The sequence below is a fragment of the Protopterus annectens genome, chromosome 4.part0 (assembly GCF_019279795.1).
Source record: "Protopterus annectens isolate FY-2018-M chromosome 4.part0, PAN1.0, whole genome shotgun sequence".
In the NCBI taxonomy this organism is placed as follows: domain Eukaryota; kingdom Metazoa; phylum Chordata; order Ceratodontiformes; family Protopteridae; genus Protopterus; species Protopterus annectens.
The window spans coordinates 1,898,314,250-1,898,329,839 of NC_056733.1; the positions used below are offsets into that span (position 1 = coordinate 1,898,314,250).

The 15,590-nt window shown below is 40.8% G+C and overlaps 1 protein-coding gene across 1 annotated transcript in view; it reads right to left on the reverse strand.

Annotated features, from left to right (window-relative positions):
* Nucleotides 1-15,590, reverse strand: part of CDX1 (caudal type homeobox 1) — a 277,703-nt gene that overhangs the window by 221,528 nt on the left and 40,585 nt on the right. The window lies entirely within an intron of this gene.

Sequence of the window (15,590 nt, forward strand, 5' to 3'; positions counted from 1 at the left end):
TGAGACTGAAGTTGTGGTGGTCTGCTGCTCCTGGGTTTGGACTGAGAAGGCCTGGAAGGGACTGGAAAGGACCAGTTCTTTGAAGGCCAATGCCTACTGAATCCATGTGGGTGTACTAGTAGGAAATATTTAACAGTTTGCATAGATTTAGCTTTTTCCTCCATCCTTTTGAGGACTTCTTCTGCTTTGTTGCCAAAAAGGCAGTCTTGGTTTAAGGAAGCATCCAGTAATTTAGCTTTAACATGATCTGGCAAGCTTTATTCCTTAAGCCAAGCGTGCCTTCTAAGTACAGACCCAGTGACAGCAGCCCTGTAAGATGCTTCTAAAGCATCAAAACCACATTGCAAAGTATGTTTACCAACTTGGTCAGCAGAATGCATTAACTCTTGTAAATTTTTATGTTCAGTACAATCAGGAATCAACATCATTTTCTGTTTACGTAGTCCCATAACATGCTGCTGATACTTTAACATATGAAACTGGCAATTTAAAGCCCTAATGGCCAAAGTAGCAGATGTGTATACCTTCTTACCCCCATCTGTCTAAGGCTCTAGAATCTCTATCAGAAGGGGTAGGATTTTTGGCAGCAGTGGCCTTAATGCCTTTGGTCCTTGGGAAATGGTCTCTGGATCCACAGTAGGATTCTTGAAGAAGAATTTGTGAGAGTTAGGTACTCTGTAGTACCTGTCAGGCTTCCTGGGAGTTGGAAGCAAAGTGTCAGGGTAAGGCTGGATTCCAAGAAAACATCATCCACAATCTCCAGAACAGGAGGGATAGCTAGAGGCCAGTGCTGAGGCAGGTTTAAAAATTCCCTAAGTCTCTTTTTGGACTGAGAATAGTCCTGGCTTTTCCAGTGTAAATGCTTCCTAAGGGTATGCAAGTTTTCACCAAAAGAAAAATCTTCTGGAGGGGAAGCAGAGGGAATGGAATCCTCTGCATCATAATCCTCATAAGTAGATAAGGGTAAATCCTGGTAGTCAGAAGGAACAGAGATATCAGATTCCTGATCAGAAGAATCAGAAAGAAAATCAGTGCTAGGTCTCTTAGTGGGGGAAGGCTGGCTTCCCCTAATTATGTTAATAAGGTCTTCAGTCATTCTAATCATTTGTTTTTGAGGTATATGGGCCTGAGAATGCATTTTGGTCGTCGGTTTTCTAGGAGTAGTGCGAGCTTTAGGCCTGAGGAATTCAGTATGCTTAGCTTGAAACAAAGTTGTCAATTTAATATGAAAATTGGTAGGCCTGAATACACCCTCAGAAGCCATTGCCTGAACAGTGGCTCCGGATCCATCCAAGGTAGAGACATTCGCAGGTTCCATAGTTGAAGAAGCATCTCATGGCATACCAAACTCTGAATGGGTCTCAGTAGAGGCCTGTGAAAATGTAGTAGAGAATATCAGGGGCTGCGAAAGTGCCTCACTGAGTACCGGCAGACTGGCAACTAGCTTAACAGAAGCATCATCAGCAGTTTTGAACCTATGCGGTCTGTCTCTGTCTTTATCCTTACATTTTTTTTTGGAAGATCAGTAGTCGGATGGCTTAACGAAGACATTTCAGAGTACAGAGATCGAGAATGAAAGTATTTAGCTACAAAAATAGCCTGACAACGAATAGTTCAGGCATTGAACAAGGCACAAAACCAGCAGTGAGGGACATCGTGGTCTGGGCCTAAACAGGTGACGCAGTAAGAATAAAAATCTCTATGAGGTATTTGCTTTCCACTGGCAAGACAATTGTTAATTTTTTCTGACATCAGTTAGAGCAAGAAAAAAGGATCCCCAATGGGGTACATATCTTTTTGAAGACTTCAGGTCTGAAACTCGAAAATGAAAATTTCAGGAGTCGGCCGACCAGCACTTGAGAACTGCTTCTGCTTCGGGCACTGCACGGCAAGAAAGATGATGTAATGGTGTCAGCTGCATGTTTTATACCCTTGACGACCTGACATCATGGAAGAAGCGACAGCATCCGACGCAAAAATCCAAAGACTCTGGTATTCAGGCTGGCTGAGGGCTACCTGCAGGCAGACAACCCAAATGTGATAACTGCAACAGTGAAACATGAAGAATATCTTGTGCATTTCATACCCTTATACACTAGGAGAGGTCACAGCTAAAAAATAAAATCAAATAAATAAATAAAATGCTCCACTGAATATTAATAATGACATTTGCATCTGACAGAATATTTGGTAAAAACTATTTATGTCTGTTAAAACAAATACGTTTTGTTTACTTTTATATGCATTTGTGCACCTATTTATATGTGTGTGTGTGTGTGTGTGTGTGTGTGTGTGTGTGTGTGTGTGTGTGTGTGTGTAATATGAAAGGTAAAAAAAACTCAAAAAGAGAGATTTACAAATGATAGAACAAAAAAGAGAATCACAGAGCACAGAATGGCTCATAACAGTGAATCACAAAACACTGAATACTTCTCTCCTACTAAGAAAATGCAGATGATGGTTCTCATCTACTGTGGACAGGATGATTCTGATGTACTGTCGACAGGATGGTTCTGATGTACTGTGGACAGGAAGGTTCTGATGTACTGTGGACAGGAAGGTTTGGTAAACATCTCTCCAGCAGTTTCTGCCTTTTAGAGGAATGTTTGATGGTGAAAATGAAGAAACTCTCATTTTTCATCATAACTTGATATTCTGTTACCCTAATTCATCAAAATCACACTACTTTTTATTATTATGTTTTAATATGTTGTGTCCCAGTATTGTTATGATGGAGCTGTCATGGTGATGAGATTTTGTATTTCTGTGTTCATATAACTCCTATTATGCAGACTTTGTTTCACAGCATGACTGACTCTGGGTATAATATATGAGGTGGTGTCTTTCCTCTATTTAAATAAACTGACAGTACTGTGATCACTGACTTCTTAGACTGTCTCTACAAACATTTTCTTTAGACTAAATTACCCTTTCTTATCCTATGAGTTGCTATATAACCCTTTATATGGGAATATATTTCATTGTGTCATAAAGGTAAGGAAAGATAAGTATAGAGTTTTGTTTAGTATTCAGAGTTGTAGTCCCCAGGCTGTTTCTAAACCTTTCTGTACACACACACACACACACACACACACACACACACACACACACACACACACACACACACACACACACACACACACACTTGTGATTATGTGTTAAAACTATTCTTTTTATTGCTGTTGTCTAAAAGGCTCTCACTTAAAACAACTGGTAAATCGGATGACAAGTTAATTGTAGTATTTGATAGTGCCCTTAGTATTATGTAGTCACATGGGTAAGAACACCAGTTTACCTGCTGAAAGTAAAAGTAAATAGATGTAGGTTTATATAGTTTTGAAAGGTAACTCATCCATGTTTCTCCAATAAATTCTTTGGATAATCATTCCATATTATCTGTTAAGTGTACTTTATTGATCTTAGCCAGGCACAATGTCAGGATGTAACATTGTGGGTTATTAGTAACACAGAAAGTTATAAAGCACAGTATTTTTAGTCTGACTGAGACAAACTTCTTTTCCATAAGATGTGAGGTTTGAAAGGAGAAAAATAAATTACTGTATTTGCATGACACATGGCAGGAAAAAATGGAAATGTGTTTATTCATTTACTTCATTTTTTCCCATTTATTTACTGGAGTACTCCAACATAACAAAAGTCCATGTGCAACAAAGGCCCAAGGAAAAAAGCATCAAGTTTGAGGTTATAGCAATTACCATTGTGTTTTTACAACTAATAGTCATAAAACCTTAAAGTAAAAATGTACATAGCCAGTGTTATAACTAGGTCATAGTAATGTAAAATCCTCTCAGGTAATTACACACATGTTCATAACAGCCATATAAAAATGGTAGTAATGATAAAGAGGCAGGAGAAAAGAGACGGTGCAGTCATGGTGTCAGGTTGAAAGGATAATAAAAAAATGATAATATTAGTACAAGTCTGGAGTCTGGAATTAAGTAGAGTTATTTGTAGGGTTATAAAGAATATAGAAGTTAAAATGAATGTGAGGGATAGGTCATTTAGAATCATAAGGCTTTCATATGACAGAGAAAAATAAGTTAGTATGTAGAAGTCAGGTGACATGCTTTCCTGAATGGGTGGTTTGCATGGTACAATGTGTCTATGGTGCATTTTATGTTGACATGGCTTCCCACCAATTTAAGCACAGAAAAGCTGAGCATTGTAGTGACATTAAACATCCAAATGCATTTTTCATTTTTTGAGGAAAATTAATGTCCATATTTCAAACTGGTTTGGTTCCACTCAAGTACATAAAAAAGAGTTAGGTAATCAATTTAAGGTTTCTTTCCAGTCTGAATAATAATTTGCTTGGTGATATCACTATTTTTGAAACTTTTTATGTTAATTTTAGTCAGATTCACCATTTTTTGTTACATTTGCACACATAAATTATCTGCCTTTCATCCACATTTTTATAAATTATGGAGATGTTTAAATGTTGATGTTTGGTTTAGTTCATTCTTGTTGTTCCACTATTAATTCAAATGTTGATTAGTTGTAATGGCCATGTGATAAGATTTAGTATTTCAGCAACTTCATTGTGAATGTTCTATTTAACCCGGACGAAGACCATTGCCAAAACCATTTTTTCCTGGATTTGGAATTAAATAGCCATTCATCACCAGTGAGTGCAGAGCTATTTTCCTTTAATAAAATATAAAAGCCAGAAAGGCAAATTTCCAAAGGACGAAGTGTGTATGGAGGAAAATAAAAGTACAGTTTTGTACCTACCATAAATGTAGATGTCCGATAGGTATGCATCTGCAGTCCTAACATATGGGTTGTCCTGCCTCAGGCAGCCCTTCGGTCGGCCGGATTCCAAAGTCTGGGTCTGGCCTCGGCTGATGTCGCACTTCACCCGACGTCATAGCTGCTGTTTATTGGGTATAAAGGCATCAGCCGACGCCATTTTCCTCAGTGTTTCTTGCCCCAGATGCCAGGTGCCCTCTAGGAAGGCTAAATTTGGATAAATGCAAATAATTCCAAACAGTAGAGAGCAAACAATATAAAAAAATATATATATATATATATATATATATATATATATACATATATACAAACAAATACACCATAATAGATTCCCCCAGCTAGCTAAAAGAGGGGTAAATACCCTAGGAATACCACAGAGGGAAGGAGGGTGGGTAATCCTGACTGCAGATGCATACCTATCGGACATCTACATTTATGGTAGGTACAAAACTGTACTATGTCCTTCAAGGATGCATCTGCAGTCCTAACATATGGGTAGAATACCATAGCCAAACTGGGGGAGGAGGCACTAAGATAAAGATGGTGTAGTTAAGATCCCTTGCAAAACAGCAGTTGCAAACCCTGCTCGGGATCTAGAGTATAAGGGAAGATTATAATGCTTGGAAAATGTATGCACGGAGCTCCAAGTAGCAGCTTCTAAAATGTCTTTGGTAGCCACTCCTCATAGGAAAGCTGTAGTGGTGGCTGTAGCTCTTGTGGAATGAGGTCTGATATAATCAGGAGTTGTCTTTCCATGAAAAGAATAGCAAAAAATCGAATGCAATTTCCTATCCATTTTGAGATTGTCTTTTTTGAAATTGCTTTTCCTTGCATTCCTGTTACATATGCTACCAGAAGCTGGTCAGTTTTTCTGCTTGTCTTAGTTCTGTCCAGATAGTAGCATGTCTAATTGTCTGTGCACATCCAAGGTATGTAGCAGTCTTTCCCCCCTGTTCTGTGGGTTAGGGAAGAATGTAGGTAAATGAATCGCTTGGTTCAATGATACTCTGGAGACCACTTTTGGCATAAAGGTAGGGTTAGTTCTCAGAGAGACTCTGTCCTGATGGAAGATAAGGAAGGGTTGTACTGCCATTAATGCCTGTAACTCAGATACCCTTCTTGCTGAAGTAATTGCTAGCAGGAAAGCAGTTTTCCAAGACAAGAATTGTAATTCTGCTGTTGCTGCTGGTTCAGAAGGGGGAAGTGTTAACTTTTCCAGCACAAAGTTGAGATCCCATGTAGGTAAAGGTGGTTTCCTTGGAGGTTTTACATTTTTGATTCCTCTCAAGAACTGCCTGAGTAGAGGATGAGAGAAGACAGGAGGATCCATGTTGTATTCTGCTGAAATTGCTGATGCATGAATCTTAATGGAGGAGTAAGACAGGCCATTGTGGAACAGCTCTGCTAAATATTCCAGGATGTGTGCTATGTTTGCCAATGAGACATTTTCTCCCTTTGCTGCACTCCAAATGAGGTATCTTTTCCACTTGGCTGAATAAGTCTTCCTTGTGGAGGGTCTGCGTGCCTCCAGAATAATGTCCTTAACCCTCTGAGATAAACCTGGGTTATTTTGTTTTATGCAATATTCCAAGCAGCTAGCTGCAGTGTTTTCAAGTTTGGATGTAGGATCTTGTAGTTGTCCTGTGTTAGTAGTAAGGGACATAGAGGTAGAGGCCATGCGTGTGTCCGAGACATGCTTCTCAGTAGCGGTACCAATGTTGCCTCGGCCAGTCTGGAGCTATCAGAATTACCCTTGGCTGATCCTCTCTGATCTTCAGTAGAACTTTGTACATCAAGGGAAGAGGTGGAAATGCATATGCTGTCAGGTTTTTCCAGCTGAAGGAAAGGGAGTCCACCCTCCAAGCAAGTGGGTGGTATGCTCTGGTGCAGAATTTCTTCAATTGGTGGTTGTGTGGGGAGGCGAACAGGTCTATCTGTGGTAGTCCCCATTTCTTTGTTATGGCTTTGAAGATATCTGGATGCAGCATCCATTCGTGAGCATCCGTGGTAGTTCTGCTTAAGGTGTCTGCTAGAGAATTTTCTTTTCCTGGTACAAATCTGGCCTGAAGTTGAATGTTGAGATTCAGGGACACATTCCACAGGTCCATTGCCATCCGGCATAGAGGATATGAATGTGTACCTCCCTGTTTGTTGATGTACCACATGACTGTGGTATTGTCCGTCCTTATCAGCAGATGACCCTGTTGAAGGAGTGGTCTGAATGCCTGGATCGCATGTTTCACTGCCAGCATCTCCTTTAGATTTATGTGTAGATTCAGCTGGTCTTGGGTCCATAGGCCTTGCATACCCTTGTCCACCATGTGTGCCCCCCATCCTAGGTCTGAGGCGTCTGTGGTGATGGTCTGGCTTGGATGAGGTTTGTGGAAAGGCAAGCCTCTGTTCAACTGACAGGCCTGAGCCCACCACAGGAATTCTTGCTTCAGGCATGGAATTATTGGAATCTGGGCTTCTAGACTGTGCTTGTGTTGAGACCATACATTCCTTAGGTACCACTGTAGCTTTCTCATATGCAGTCTGGCATGCGGAACCAATATTATGCAGGATGCCATGTAGCCCAGGGCTTGCAGGACTTTCCTTGCAGTAAGCTGAGTTTGTGTTGTTAATGTCATGAAGTAGACTGGTAGTTGCTTTTGTTTTTCTTCTGTGAGAAAAGCCATCTGAGTTGATGTATCTAGTTCTGCACCCAAGAATGTTATCCTTTGGGATGGTACTAGTCTTGACTTTTGCATGTTGACTGTGTATCCCAAGGCTTGCAACAGTTGTATGACATTTTCCAAATCTTTTGTTAATTTTGCCTTGTTGTCCGCTTGTATTAGGCAGTCATCCAGGTATGGGTAAATTTGAATTCCCTGAAGTCTGCAATGAGCAATTACTGATGCCAGGCATTTCGTGAATACTCTGGGTGCAGTAGATAAGCCAAAGGCAATGCTGAGAATTGATAATGCTCTGATCCTGCAAGAAATCTGAGGTGTCTTCTGCAATCTGTTCGTATAGGGACGTGCAGGTATGCCTCCTTGAGATCTAGAGTCACCAGCCAAGACTCCTTGCCCAGCATGGGAAGAAGCTGCTGGAGGGTCAGCATTTTGAATTTTGGAACAATGAGGTATGTGTTCAGTGCGGACAAGTCTAGAATAGGTCTCCATTGATTTTCTTTTCTTGGTACAAGGAAAAGCCTGGAGTAAAATCCTTGGCCTTGTTCCATAGGTGGCACCTCTTCTATAGCTCTCATCCTTAGTAAGTTGTTGATTTGTCTTAGAGCGTCTGTTTTTTGGCTTGGTGGTAGGTTTGGCATTCCTCTCTTTTTTGGTAGAGTGTGGTAGAGTGTGGAAGTGAAACCTGTAGCCCTTGTCTATTGTTTGTAAAGTCCATTTGTCTCCTGTAATGTAATGCCAGTTGTCAGAGAATAAGGCTAGTTTTCCGCCCAAGGGTGCTTCCAGTTGTTCCCTGGTAGGCGGAACTAGAGCCAAGTCATTGTGTCTGCCCTGTGGAAGTGGTTGTAGTTGATTCTGTGGCAGTACTTCTCTGGTTGGTAGGTTGCCACTGGCGTCCCCTGTAGGCACCCCTAGATTGACCTCTGCCTCTTGGGCGTCTATTTCTGCCTCTCTGCTCTGGAGTTGTCTGGAAAGGACCAATTCTTCGAAGGCCAATTTCTGCTAAACCTTGGAGGTTGGACCTGTAAGAAATCCTTGACTGTTTGGACAGATTTTGCTTTTTCTTCCACCTTCTTTAGAACCTCCTGTGCAGGGGAGCCAAACAAACTTTGTTTCTCCATGGGAGCATCTAGGAGTTTTGACTTAACATGGTCTGGTAAGGATTGTTTTTTTAACCAGGCATGCCTTCGAATCACTGTTCCAGTCATAGCTGATCTAAAGGAAGCCTCCAGTGCATCATAGCCACATTTTAAGAAATGGTTACTGACCTGCTGAGAGTTATGTACCAAATCCTGAAGGGGCTTGCGGTCTAAAGGTTCAGGAGAAGACAGTTTTTTATTTAGCTGGTCTAACAAAAATTCCTGGTACTGAATCATGTGAAATTGACAGTTCAAGGCCCTGGCCAAAAGAGTAGCAGAAGTATAAACCTTTTTACCCCATCTCTCTAATGCTCTAGATTCCCTTTCAGAGGGAAGAGGGTTTTTGGCAGAGGCAGCTGCCACACCTTTAGGGCCCTGTGAAATGGTTTCAGGGTCTGCAACAGGAGCCTTATACAAATGGTAGTGTGTGTCCGGGACCCTGTAATATCTGTCTGACTTGGCAGGGGCCAGAGGAAGAGAATCAGGAGCAGTACAGGCATCATTATATGCATCATCAACAACTGTTAGTACTGGTGGAATGGCTAAAGGCCTATGCTGTGGTAAGTGTAAAAAGGTCCTTAGCCTTTTCCTTGAATCTGAAAAATCCTGGCCCTGCCATTGGAAGTGTTCCCTCATAGCATGCAAGGTTTCCCCAAAGGAAAATTCTTCAGGAGGAGAAGCAGAAGGAATGGAGTCTTCTGCATCAGAATCCTCATAAGGAGAATATGGGCCTTCATGAGGGTCTGAAATGTCTGAGTCATCCGAGGAATAATCTGTAGAGACAGGTTCCGGGGGTTCAGTCCTAGGCCTCTTGTCTGGAGGGGGCTGAGAGGCCCTGTCTGGGTGAGGTTGGGATCCTCTGATCAAAGAAATGAGATCCTCAGCCAGGCTGAGTATTTGGGAACTAGAGGTAGGCCTATGTGAAGGAGTTTTGGTAGGTAAGGCCTTAGAAGATTTAGCTGCTTTAGCCCTGGCAAAAGCCTTGATAGACATGGAAGCAGGGGGTCTAGCAGCCCCACGTGCAGGGGTAGATATGTCTAAAGGAATAGTGTCTGACAAATCCTGGGTGCCTGCTTCTGTAGCAGTAAATTCAGTAGCAGATTCAGCCATGCTCTGTGAGGCCTCGGCTATCGGAGGCATGCTTTCGGCCGAAGGAAGAACCAGGGGCTCGGTTTCAGTCCTTTTCCTTGCGCTTTTTAGCTAATTGAGTAGTCGGAGTCTCCGACGGCATTTTGTATGCAAAAGCGGGACCAAAAAACTCCTCTGCAAACTCCGACCGACGTCTAAGTGTCCGTCGGTTGAAGGAAGCACAGGCTAGACAAGCTGATACGTCGTGGTCTGGGCCTAAGCAAGGAAGGCAGTAAGAGTGGAAATCCTTATGAGGTATTTGTTTCCCACAAGTTAAACAATTATTTACTTTGTCTGACATCGGCTGAGGCAAGAAAGAGTCCCCAACGGGGTACTTAGCTTTTTAGAAGTCTTCGGTAGTAGAAATCTCTGGATCTGACCGACCGGCACTTGCGAACAGCTTCTGCTTCGGGCACCGAGTGGCAAGAAAGACTGAGGAAAATGGCGTCGGCTGATGCCTTTATACCCAATAAACAGCAGCTATGACGTCGGGTGAAGTGCGACATCAGCCGAGGCCAGACCCAGACTTTGGAATCCGGCCGACCGAAGGGCTGCCTGAGGCAGGACAACCCATATGTTAGGACTGCAGATGCATCCTTGAAGGACATCAGCACAGAAATGTCAATGAAATGGAGAAAAGGGGAAGTCAAAGCCACAGATCATACAGGGAGAGAAAAAGGATGATGGAGAGACATTTCTGTCACTTTTTACTGCTCCTGAAATTTAATGCATGAACTATCAATCTAAACTACTTTTAGATGTGAATTCACATGGTCATATGGATTGTTACTTCACCAAATCCCGAAAAGGAAGTTACATGGGTTCCTACAGAGATCTGAACTGGAATCTCTCTCCTTCCTTCAACACATAATAGCTCAGAGAGGGGACAATTGTGAGAAAACTATCATTATTGTAAAGGCACACTGTGCGTTATACTGCTTGGCACCTCTCTGTGTGCACAACATGTACAAAGTACTCTGCAACAACTCCACCTACCCTAGTTGGAAGAATGATTGCCTGAATACTAACACCTAATATTTGTAGACAAAAAGCTGAGCCTTCACACAACTTAGAAACTGAACAGAGACATAAAAGAGGTATATTTCAGCTACAAATTTCCTGGGGGGGGGGGGGGGGGTTATTCTTTGCCCAAAGTAGGAATGCCCCATTTGGCACAGGATATTTTTTCTCCTGACAGTCCATGGTTTATTTGACAGATATGGACAGTATGTTTAAACTTAAACCTGCCTGCTAAAAATCTGTAATGAGATTGCTATAGGCATCTGTTTCACTTGCTAAGTAAATATGATCCACCCAATGAGTTGAAAACAGCAGGGCAGTTGTTGTTAAAGAAAAGAAATAGCAAGAAGCAATAAAGCCCTCAGCACTGTTGCCTCTTAACACTAGCATTCACTGATCATACAAAGAAATAGCAAGAAGCAATAAAGCCCTCAGCATTGTTGCCTCTTAACACTAGCATTCACTGATCATACAAAGAAATAGCAAGAAGCAATAAAGCCCTCAGCATTGTTGCCTCTTAACACTAGCATTCACTGATCATACAAAGAAATAGCAAGAAGGAATAAAGCCCTCAGCATTGTTGCTTCTTAACACTAGCATTCACTGATCATACAAAGAAATAGCAAGAAGCAATAAAGCCCTCAGCATTGTTGCCTCTTAACACTAGCATTCACTGATCATACATACAAACAGATACAGATACAAGCAACATGGCAGCTTATCACATATGCCTGAGTCTAAGAGTATACACGTTAACAAAAAGTGACTTTTTTCTCTGCATTGCCTGAAATACCAGTACACACCCATTGGCTCCTTGCTAGCCTAAGTGTGCACATGTCCTTGTGAAATGTGAACAGTGAAAAAAGATGTAATGGAACTTGTTCCATGTTTACACTGATGGACACCCACTGTCTCATTTTTCTCCCACTAGTGGTCCATACTGATAACTCTTACTGTGCTCTTCAGCCTTCCTCACACTTTAAGTATATTGCAGGTTACTTATCACTGGGTCATCTGATTCAATTACTCTGCATCATTTCCCTTTGTTTTTGTTGGGACACAAGAGTTTTATTACATGTAAATGTATACAGTTCACTCATAAAGATCATTGGAATTTTTACTGAAAATGTTAGACATGGTTAAATGTGAATTAATATAAACAAAAATGTTAGATTCAATCTATAATGTAATCTAAAACATTTCCATAAACTATTTGTTCAATGGATGGCACCTTCTGGAATATGATAATTGCTGCCCTGTTTGTTGACACCCCTTTCTACAGAAATTGTTTACTAAACAGAATGTCTAATAAAAATGTGCAGCCAGTGTGCAAAAGCGCCAGTTTAGCTCAAAACACTAGTATCAATAAACAAATAAATTATAATGGTATAGCATTCCTAGTATCTTTGTGATTTTAGTAGTTAAAGTTTGAGTATTTTATCCTACATACCTGCTGTATATTCATGAAGCAGTTTCTTGTGTGTGTGACTAACTTGATTTCAGTATTTTGTGCACCTAGCTTTTGGGGTACAACCTCTTAGACTGCCCCTGTAAAATTTGTTTTAATTCATAAGGATTTGCCTGCAAAAAGATTTGAAGTATATAAAGAAGTAATCATGTAAATGGACTAATCCAAGAAAATCTCTTACATACACTCTGAGTAAGTAGAAAATAAGACAGACAAAAATTAAGACATTAAACATGATTGAAAATATGTTATTGAATAACAGCATCACTCCTGAAAAAGGTCATGGCATTTAAGTGAAGTGCAACGTTTTTATTCCCACAACTCAAAGCCATGCAACATGTTATCACTATTATATGCAAAGATGATTTTTGAAAATATTTTTTACACTGTTGATCCAAACAAACTCCCATTGAGAATATTCTAGTTTTAATGTAACTAGGGTTAAGTAGCCTATCAGGTGCCTTAAATCTGCAAAGCCATTGTATAATCAGCAATTTTCATTGTGGGTAATTTTTGCATGGCAGCAACAATGACCATTACAGGGCGGCCACGGTGGTGCAGTGGTTAGCATTGTCACCTCACAGCAAGAGGTTCTCTGGTTCGATCCTCGTCTGGAGTGCCTTCTGTGCGGAGTCTGCATGTCCACCCTGTGGCTGCGTGAGTTTTCTCCGGGTGCCCCAGTTTCCTCCCACATCCCAAAGACATGCTGCAGGTGGATTGGACACTCTAAATTGGCCCTAGGTGTGTGTGTGTGTGTGTGTGTGTGTGTGTGTGTGTGTGTGTGTGTGTGTGTGTGTGTGTGTGTGTGTGTGTGCCTTCTGTGGAAGGTTGGGCGCCGGGCTGGCAACTCGACACTGTAAAACTCCACTGCCAATCATGAGCGGACAGGTGATCCACAGTGGCGACCCCTAACCGGGAAAAGATGAAGAAGAAGCAACAATGACCATTACATGAAGTAGTGTGTGTTATGCAGCTGATGCAGTTCAGTAATAAGGTATCTAGCAGTATTAATGTCTAGTGTTGTCTTAAGGGATAGGGCCTCCACGATCACCACTTTAGTGTGTGTCTAAAAACTATCAGTAAAAGTAAGAAATAGTAACTCATCCCTAGCTTGCCTCTGAGCTAACTATCTATTGCAGTAATACTGTCAATGTGCTAAACTTTATTACGACACATTAGTAAGTTGTGTACCTATTCAGTGAGCATGAAGTATGCTTACTGCAAAGTATTTGACTACATACTCACCTTTTCGGGTTTATATCAGAACATCGAATCTTCACAATTTTGAATCACATTACATCGAACTGGTTACATCAAACCAGCAAAACATTGAAAGGCTGTCAATGGCAGTTTCCAACGGGGATATAACACATTAAGGGTGTAGGCAGGGGGGCAAGCTCCCATGCACCCCCCATGTGGGGGCGTGCATCCCCCACACACCCCCATAATTTAAATATACCAACTCCAAGATCGCGCTACAGTGTAGGAAACAGAAATCTTCCATTTCCGCACTGTAGTGCAGTGAAGTGCAATCTCCCAAGTGGTATAATTAAGTGGCAGGGGTGTGGGGGTGCAGGGGGTCTTGCCCTCTGCATGGAGCAATTTGTTTTTAACAAACACTTCACGTGTTGCTGATTTTTAAAGTTTCGATGTTTTCTGATTCGTTGTATTCAGTGATGGTATTACTGTAGTAAGTATGTATGTACTTATTTATTACCATTGATTTCAGAGGATGGGTTAGTATAAAAAAACATTATAGTGTTAACTCAAGCCACAAGGCTTGAATGAAGAGATGATGAAATCAGCAAAAGAAAGAGGGTAGTATTCTGGAATTGAATTCATCCTTAAGTCTTGGTGAGAACCTTCACATGGTGGACCTCATTTTCATAAAATCTCACCAAGACAACACTGATATATAGACTGCACCTTATAAAGCATATTTCATGAAGAGTGGTAGGATAAAAGTAAAAAAAATACAGCTGGGTATACAAGTTCCGGGATAAGAAAGTACCCAATGCTAGTGTATGCACTGTTGCCAAGACTGGAAAAATCACATTGTAGAGTCCTCAAGACATGGAAACATTCCTACAATGGAGTTAGACCAGGCTCAGGGGGAGGATAGCACCCCTGTTGCATCAGGAAGTAGCAGTCCACAAAAAACATAAAAACTGACAGGTCAAACAAAAGCCATAAAGATGGCAAGTAGACTATTATCATACAAGTAGGCCAGTATTTATGAACAGGTGATACCCTCAATTTAAAAAAGCAGACCAAAGATATGTGAAGAGGAATACAGGGAAAGGCATCTGGCTATGAAAAATTTCACAATACAAAAAATAAGGAAACAAAGGGAGAAAGTTGAAAACAAGATTAGTAACTGAGACGTTAAAGAAACAGAAACTGAAGTTATGGATTACCTGCAACACAGGTAATGTCACAGCATGATGGAACAATGAGTCCTCTAACTAAGGGGAAGCAAGTGGAGCACGAGGAATCTGAAGACTAGCCAGACGATGCAGGAAGCATCTGAAGAGGGTATGTCACAGAAAAGATGTTCTGGAACTTTCTGTTGAATGCCCACAAGAAACAGAGATCAAAGAATGTGCTCTCAGTTTAGAAGAAAATGATCTAAGGGAAGAGTTGCCTGATTTAATACATATGGATAGACATATTAAGATCAATTAAAGAAATTGATTAAAGAAATTAAATAAGATCCAAAATGTCTGATGAAACAGATGAACAGAGTAAGCAAAACTTTTAAGAGAAATTCATGTGATATAACAGAACTAAATAGGATATATTATTATGCAGCTAAATTCATAACTATTCATTATAGTCAGGTATGCTGATTACATACCGGTTTACTCCAGCTCTAAATCCTCCCTGACCAATAGTCTTAATTACTCACGTCTTCTCCTGTACATTATCAGAATACTCAGTCATACTTTTTGAAGGATATCTCCTTCTTTTCTCATGTTATTGACTGGTCCACTACATATAAACTGCACTGACTCTACCTCAGCCCTCTTTACCTTCTGTAAAATGTTGGTTCCCATTAAAGACAGACTCAATAGCTCATATCAGAAACTGATGAAAGAGAATCCGAAGAAGCCCAGAGACACCTGTGTAAAAGAAAATGGAACCTGAGGTTGTATTACCAGCTCTAAGAAGGAGCAACCCTGATATAAGGAATTACCAGTGGAAGTTCTGATAACAAGCTTTCAGTTTAACCTGAAACAGACTGTATGCATAAATGAGAGACTTTGTATTTCTACACATAATGAAAATAGCACCAGAAATACTTTTTATTTCTTGTTAAGAAAATAACATTTTTGTTTTTCTTTGCAAAGTCAACCATAGGTTTTGATTTTGGACAATAAACCCTTCTTT